We start from the raw sequence: 6,000 nt of genomic DNA, 5'->3' as shown, positions 1-6,000 counted from the left end.
CAGTAATGCAGTCCTGTCAGGGTGCAGCGCAGAGGGGACAGTAATCAGCCTGCTCGGCGATCGCTGCATCAGGCATGTGAGATTGGGGTGCCAGATATTAGGGGGTGCCTGTGCGCACCAGGCACCCCCCCCTGCGCACACCTAAGTCTCCTGTACTGATAATGAGGGGTCCCCTGTACTGATAATGAGGGGTCTCCCTGTACTGATAATGAGGGGTCTCCTGTACTGATAATGAGGGGTCCCCTGTACTGATAATGAGGGGTCTCCCTGTACTGATAATGAGGGGTCTCCTGTACTGATAATGAGGGGTCCCCTGTACTGATAATGAGGGGTCCCCTGTACTGATAATGAGGGGTCTCCTGTACTGATAATGAGGGGTCCCCTGTACTGATAATGAGGGGTCTCCTGTACTGATAATGAGGGTCCCCCTGTACTGATAATGAGGGGTCTCCCTGTACTGATAATGAGGGGTCTCCTGTACTGATAATGAGGGGTCCCCTGTACTGATAATGAGGGGTCTCCTGTACTGATGATGAGGGGTCTCCTGTACTGATAATGAGGGGTCCCCTGTACTGATAATGAGGGGTCTCCCTGTACTGATAATGAGGGGTCTCCCTGTACTGATAATGAGGGGTCTCCTGTACTGATAATGAGGGGTCTCCTGTACTGATAATGAGGGTCCCCCTGTACTGATAAGGAGGGTCCCCCTGTACTGGTACAGAAGCCCCTGTATTAGCAGCTGTGGTCCCCTGTGGGTGAGGCGACCACCCTGGGAAGTTGGGCACTGGCCAGACATATGACAGCAGCCTGTGGCCCCACAACTGTCATCACACGGCACGTTGCCGCCTTAAGGAAGCGAAGTGCACTCGCCGTCATCGCCCTTCAGGCCCCGCCCTTAACACTGACAGCCAGCGCACTCGACCAATCGCCGCACTCCATTTCCCATGTCCAGCCTTCGTGACGGCCAATGAGCCGGCTCCAGGCTGCAGAGCACTTCCTGGTTGTCAGTTAAGGTGGCCCCATGAGGATGGCAGCTGGGCAGAGTTTAAAGGTGGCAGGGAGGAGTCAGTGACAGGGGCTGGGGCAACCTGTGGCAGGTGGGGAGGGGGGAGGGGTTGGTGTAGGGTGGGGGGCTGCACCCATTGGCTGTGCAGGGGCAGCTAGAGGGGGCAAGGAGCAGCAGGGATCCAGGAAGTGTCTGGCTGGGTGTAGCTGTATCCAGGGGGCTGGTGTCAGGGACAGGTGAGGGTGGGAGGGGACAGGTGTGACAGGCTGGGGAGGGAGGGAGGAGAGAGGGGGTGAGCAGGGAGCTTCCTGCAGGCAGAGCCCACCCAGACAGCAGGAGGAAGAGGCAGCAGCAGCAGCAGAGGACAAGGGGACAGAGCTGACCCCCCTCCCCAATAATCCCACATCTGTCACTGCAGAGCAGGTGAGTGTCTGTGCCCCCCTCCTCCCCTGTGTCCTGTGCCCCCCTCCTTCCCTGCTTCTCTGTGCCCCCCTCCTCCCCTGTGTCCTGTCCCCCCTCTCCTGTGCTCTGCCCCCCCTCTCTCCCCTGTGCAGTGTCCCCCCCCCCCCCCCCCCGTCATCCTCTGCTGCAGACCCCCATCTCATCCTCCGCCATCGTCCCCTCACCTGCCCCCTCCCCGCTGCCTGACATCTGTCACACAAGCATCCTTTGTCACTCGTAACCCTTCACCTGCCACTGAGACAGGGACATGGGTTATGTCTGTGCCCCCTTCTTTCTCCGCATGACAGCCTGACCCCCCTCTTACCTGTTCCCACGCTGTACCCCATCACCCACCCTAGCACGCTGGTGCCTGGATATCCTGCTGAGGGGTTCCTGTACTGCGTCCCCCCCTCCCCTGTCTCTTCCTTATAGTTTTATGACCATCCAGACTTTACCCCCCAACCCCCTCCCTATCTCCTCGGTATCACCTATTCCCAGCGCTCCCCCCTCCAGGTGCTGATACGGGATCCTCGTTTTGTGATTATTCAGAAATGCTTGTCCATGTTTATGTTGCTATATACACCTGGGTGCCACCTGGAGGGAACGCTCGTGTCCTGGGTTCTGTGTCTACACCGCGTTGTCCTCCCTGCGGCACCTGCCTGAGCCATGTGAGCTAGCACTTGTTCTACCACCGAGCGTGGGCAGCTGTATTCTGTGCTCCCCTATACGCTGGTATTTCCCATTGCTCGGGATCTATGTCTAGGCCAGTGTGCGTCCCGCCGTCGAAAAACTTCCTGCGCTATGTTACCCAAAGTTGGCAAATCTATCTATAATTTGCGAGTTGGTAGGTTAGGGAACGTATAACCCTCTAGCTGTGTATAACCGGCGGGCCGCCAAACTCCATGGCGGCTGGGCGAATGATGCGGCGGGCGTCCCATTGCTGTGGAAGGTGCACGAGAGGGTTAAACGAGTCTTTACCCCCTGTCACCTTCTCGTGGCCGCCCCTCCCTGCGCGGTTAAACCTGCTCGCACTAATCCCGGCTTTCCTTACTGACGGCAGCCTGCGAGGGGTCTGTAATTATGGAGGTCGCCGTGGATTTGTGGGGGAGGACACTGCATCCCCCCCCCCTCCCTCCCAGCCTCCTCTCTGTCTAGGCGACCAGACCCTCAGCGAGGTTGTGTGTAGTTCTGTGTGACACTGCTGTGTATGGGGGTCATACTCTCTGCTGATTTCTATGTTGCACTGGTGATACGGGCTGTGGTGGTGGATCAGTGGACGGGAGTACGGGCAGAGGAGGTAGGGGAGCTGGCCGCTGTGGTATACAGGCGGTGTGTACGTGTGTGGTATATACTGGAGGTCCTCACACCCTCCAGCACACAGATAAGGAAGTTGTGAGACTTCTTAAAGTTACCGCAGTGCTGTGACTGTCCTCTGCAAGCCTGCCAGCGGCTGGACCCTCCGGATAATGCCCCCCAGCCCCCTGGATGGGCCTGCGAGACCCAGGTGGGTTAGGCTGTGCCGGCAAGTGTTGGGAGAGCTAAGGGATGGTCTGACAGGTAATGAGGAGATACCGGGGATTACAGAGCTGGGATAACCGCTTATTTACCATTTCCCTGAACATGCCCGGTGATACTCAGTACAGCTTTATGTGCTGGCTCTCTCCCTGCTTTCTGCAGATTAGGAATGCCCTGTACTATGTATGGTAGACTCTGCTTTCATATGAGACCAGTCATCCCCACTAGACGCTCCACACGTGCTTTTCCCTTTTATTCTGTGATAGAGTGCAAGCTTCTGGGCTAAGGGGCACAGACACAAACTGTGCCATACAAGTACAGTGTATACAGACCTGTAAAGAGACGTCGGCCTATTTCCCCTCAACAAGCTGGGCCAGAATTGCGTTCTAATGTGATATCTTGCACCTGCCAGGTAGAGGGTCTTCCCCTAAAAGCTTACACTCTATAAGGATGAGGAGTTGATTTGTTGCCTAGTTTTCTAATGCACTCAGGCAGTGCCACAAGTGGGTGGGCACAGGTGAGGTGGCAGTGGGTCGCACACTACTCCTTAGGACACAGGCAGTGCCACAGGTGGGTGGGCACAGGTGAGGTGGCAGTGGGTCGCACACTACTCCTTAGGACACAGGCAGTGCCACAGGTGGGTGGGCACAGGGGAGGTGGCAGTGGGTCACACACTTCACGTCATTGCACAGGCAGTGCCACAGATAGTTGGGCACAGGTGAGGTGGCAGTGGGTCAACCACTACACTTTGGCACATAAGCAATGCCACAGGTGGGTGGGCACAGGAAAGGTGGCAGTAGGTCACACACTACTTGCCTCACCAGTGCACAGGCAGTGCCACAGGTAGGTGGGTGTGGGTAGGTGGGCACAGATGAGGTGGCAGTGGGTCACACACTACTCTCTGGGAGATACAGGCAGTGCCACAGGTGGGTGGGCACAGGTGAGGTGGCAGTGGGTGACACAATACACTCCGGCAAACAGGCAGTGCCACAGGTAGCTGGGCACAGGTGTGTTGGCAGTGGGTCACACATTAATATCCTCACAGGTGGGTGGGCACAGGTGAGGTAGCAGTAGGTCACACATTAATATCCTCACAGGTGGGTGGGCACAGGTGAGGTAGCAGTGGGTCACACATTAATATCCTCACAGGTGGGTGGGCACAGGTGAGGTGGCAGTGGGTCACACATTACTATCCTCACAGGTGGGTGGGAACAGGTGGGTGGCAGTGGGTCACACTACTATCCTCACAGATGGGTGGGCACAGGGAAGTTGGCAGTGGGTCACACACTAATCTCCTCACAGGTGGGTGGGCACAGGGGAGTTGGCAGTGGGTCACACACTAATCTCACAGGTGGGTGGGCACAGGGAAGTTGGCAGTGGGTCACACACTACTCTCCTCACAGGTGGGTGGCAGTGGGTCACACACTACTCTCCTCACAGGTGGGTGGGCACAGGGAAGTTGGCAGTGGGTCACACACTAATCTCCTCACAGGTGGGTGGGCACAGGGGAGTTGGCAGTGGGTCACACACTAATCTCACAGGTGGGTGGGCACAGGGAAGTTGGCAGTGGGTCACACACTACTCTCCTCACAGGTGGGTGGCAGTGGGTCACACACTACTCTCCTCACAGGTGGGTGGGCACAGGGAAGTTGGCAGTGGGTCACACACTAATCTCCTCACAGGTGGGTGGGCACAGGGGAGTTGGCAGTGGGTCACACACTAATCTCACAGGTGGGTGGGCACAGGGAAGTTGGCAGTGGGTCACACACTACTCTCCTCACAGGTGGGTGGCAGTGGGTCACACACTACTCTCCTCACAGGTGGGTGGGCACATGGAAGTTGGCAGTGGGTCACACACTAATCTCCTCACAGGTGGGTGGGCACAGGGGAGTTGGCAGTGGGTCACACACTACTCTCCTCACAGGTGGGTGGCAGTAGGTCACACACTACTATCCTCACAGATGGGTGGGCACAGGGAAGTTGGCAGTGGGTCACACACTACTATCCTCACAGATGCGTAGGCACAGGGAAGTTGGCAGTGGGTCACACACTATTCTCCACAGGTGGGTGGCAGTGGGTCACACACTACTATCCTCACAGGTGGGTGGCAGTGGGTCACACTACTCTCCTCACAGGTGGGTGGGCACAGGGAAGTTGGCAGTGGGTCACACACTAATCTCCTCACAGGTGGGTGGGCACAGGGGAGTTGGCAGTGGGTCACACACTAATCTCACAGGTGGGTGGGCACAGGGGAGTTGGCAGTGGGTCACACACTACTCTCCTCACAGGTGGGTGGCAGTGGGTCACACACTACTCTCCTCACAGGTGGGTGGGAACAGGTGGGTGGCAGTGGGTCACACTACTATCCTCACAGATGGGTGGGCACAGGGAAGTTGGCAGTGGGTCACACACTAATCTCCTCACAGGTGGGTGGGCACAGGGGAGTTGGCAGTGGGTCACACACTACTCTCCTCACAGGTGGGTGGCAGTGGGTCACACACTACTATCCTCACAGATGGGTGGGCACAGGGAAGTTGGCAGTGGGTCACACACTACTATCCTCACAGATGGGTGGGCACAGGGAAGTTGGCAGTGGGTCACACACTACTCTCCACAGGTGGGTGGCAGTGGGTCACACACTACTATCCTCACAGGTGGGTGGGCACAGGGGAGTTGGCAGTGGGTCACACACTAATCTCCTCACAGATGGGTGGGCACAGGGGAGTTGGCAGTGGGTCACACACTAATCTCACAGGTGGGTGGGCACAGGGGAGTTGGCAGTGGGTCACACACTACTCTCCTCACAGATGGGTGGGCACAGGGAAGTTGGCAGTGGGTCACACACTACTATCCTCACAGATGGGTGGGCACAGGGAAGTTGGCAGTGGGTCACACACTACTCTCCACAGGTGGGTGGCAGTGGGTCACACACTACTATCCTCACAGGTGGGTGGGCACAGGGGAGTTGGCAGTGGGTCACACACTAATCTCCTCACAGATGGGTGGGCACAGGGGAGTTGGCAGTGGGTCACACACTA

General features: G+C 57.4%; 1 protein-coding gene across 3 annotated transcripts in view; it reads left to right on the top strand.

The window, feature by feature from the left end:
* The first annotated feature begins 1,269 nt into the window (after positions 1 to 1,269).
* The window catches only part of ZBTB7B (zinc finger and BTB domain containing 7B), a 57,655-nt gene continuing 52,924 nt past the window's right edge, over positions 1,270 to 6,000 (top strand). For 2 of the 3 annotated variants that reach the window (XM_063946645.1, XM_063946643.1), the window contains exon 1: positions 1,270 to 1,429. The gene's annotated coding sequence lies outside the window, so the exon portion shown is untranslated. Of the gene's footprint in view, positions 1,430 to 2,930; positions 2,952 to 6,000 lie in introns of those variants that run through there. The other variant, XM_063946644.1, reaches the window with a different exon arrangement.

Source organism: Pseudophryne corroboree, chromosome 12 (assembly GCF_028390025.1).
Source record: "Pseudophryne corroboree isolate aPseCor3 chromosome 12, aPseCor3.hap2, whole genome shotgun sequence".
Taxonomy (NCBI): domain Eukaryota; kingdom Metazoa; phylum Chordata; class Amphibia; order Anura; family Myobatrachidae; genus Pseudophryne; species Pseudophryne corroboree.
Note: the sequence above shows the minus strand (reverse complement) of the source record. Positions and strands in the feature narration are given on the sequence as shown.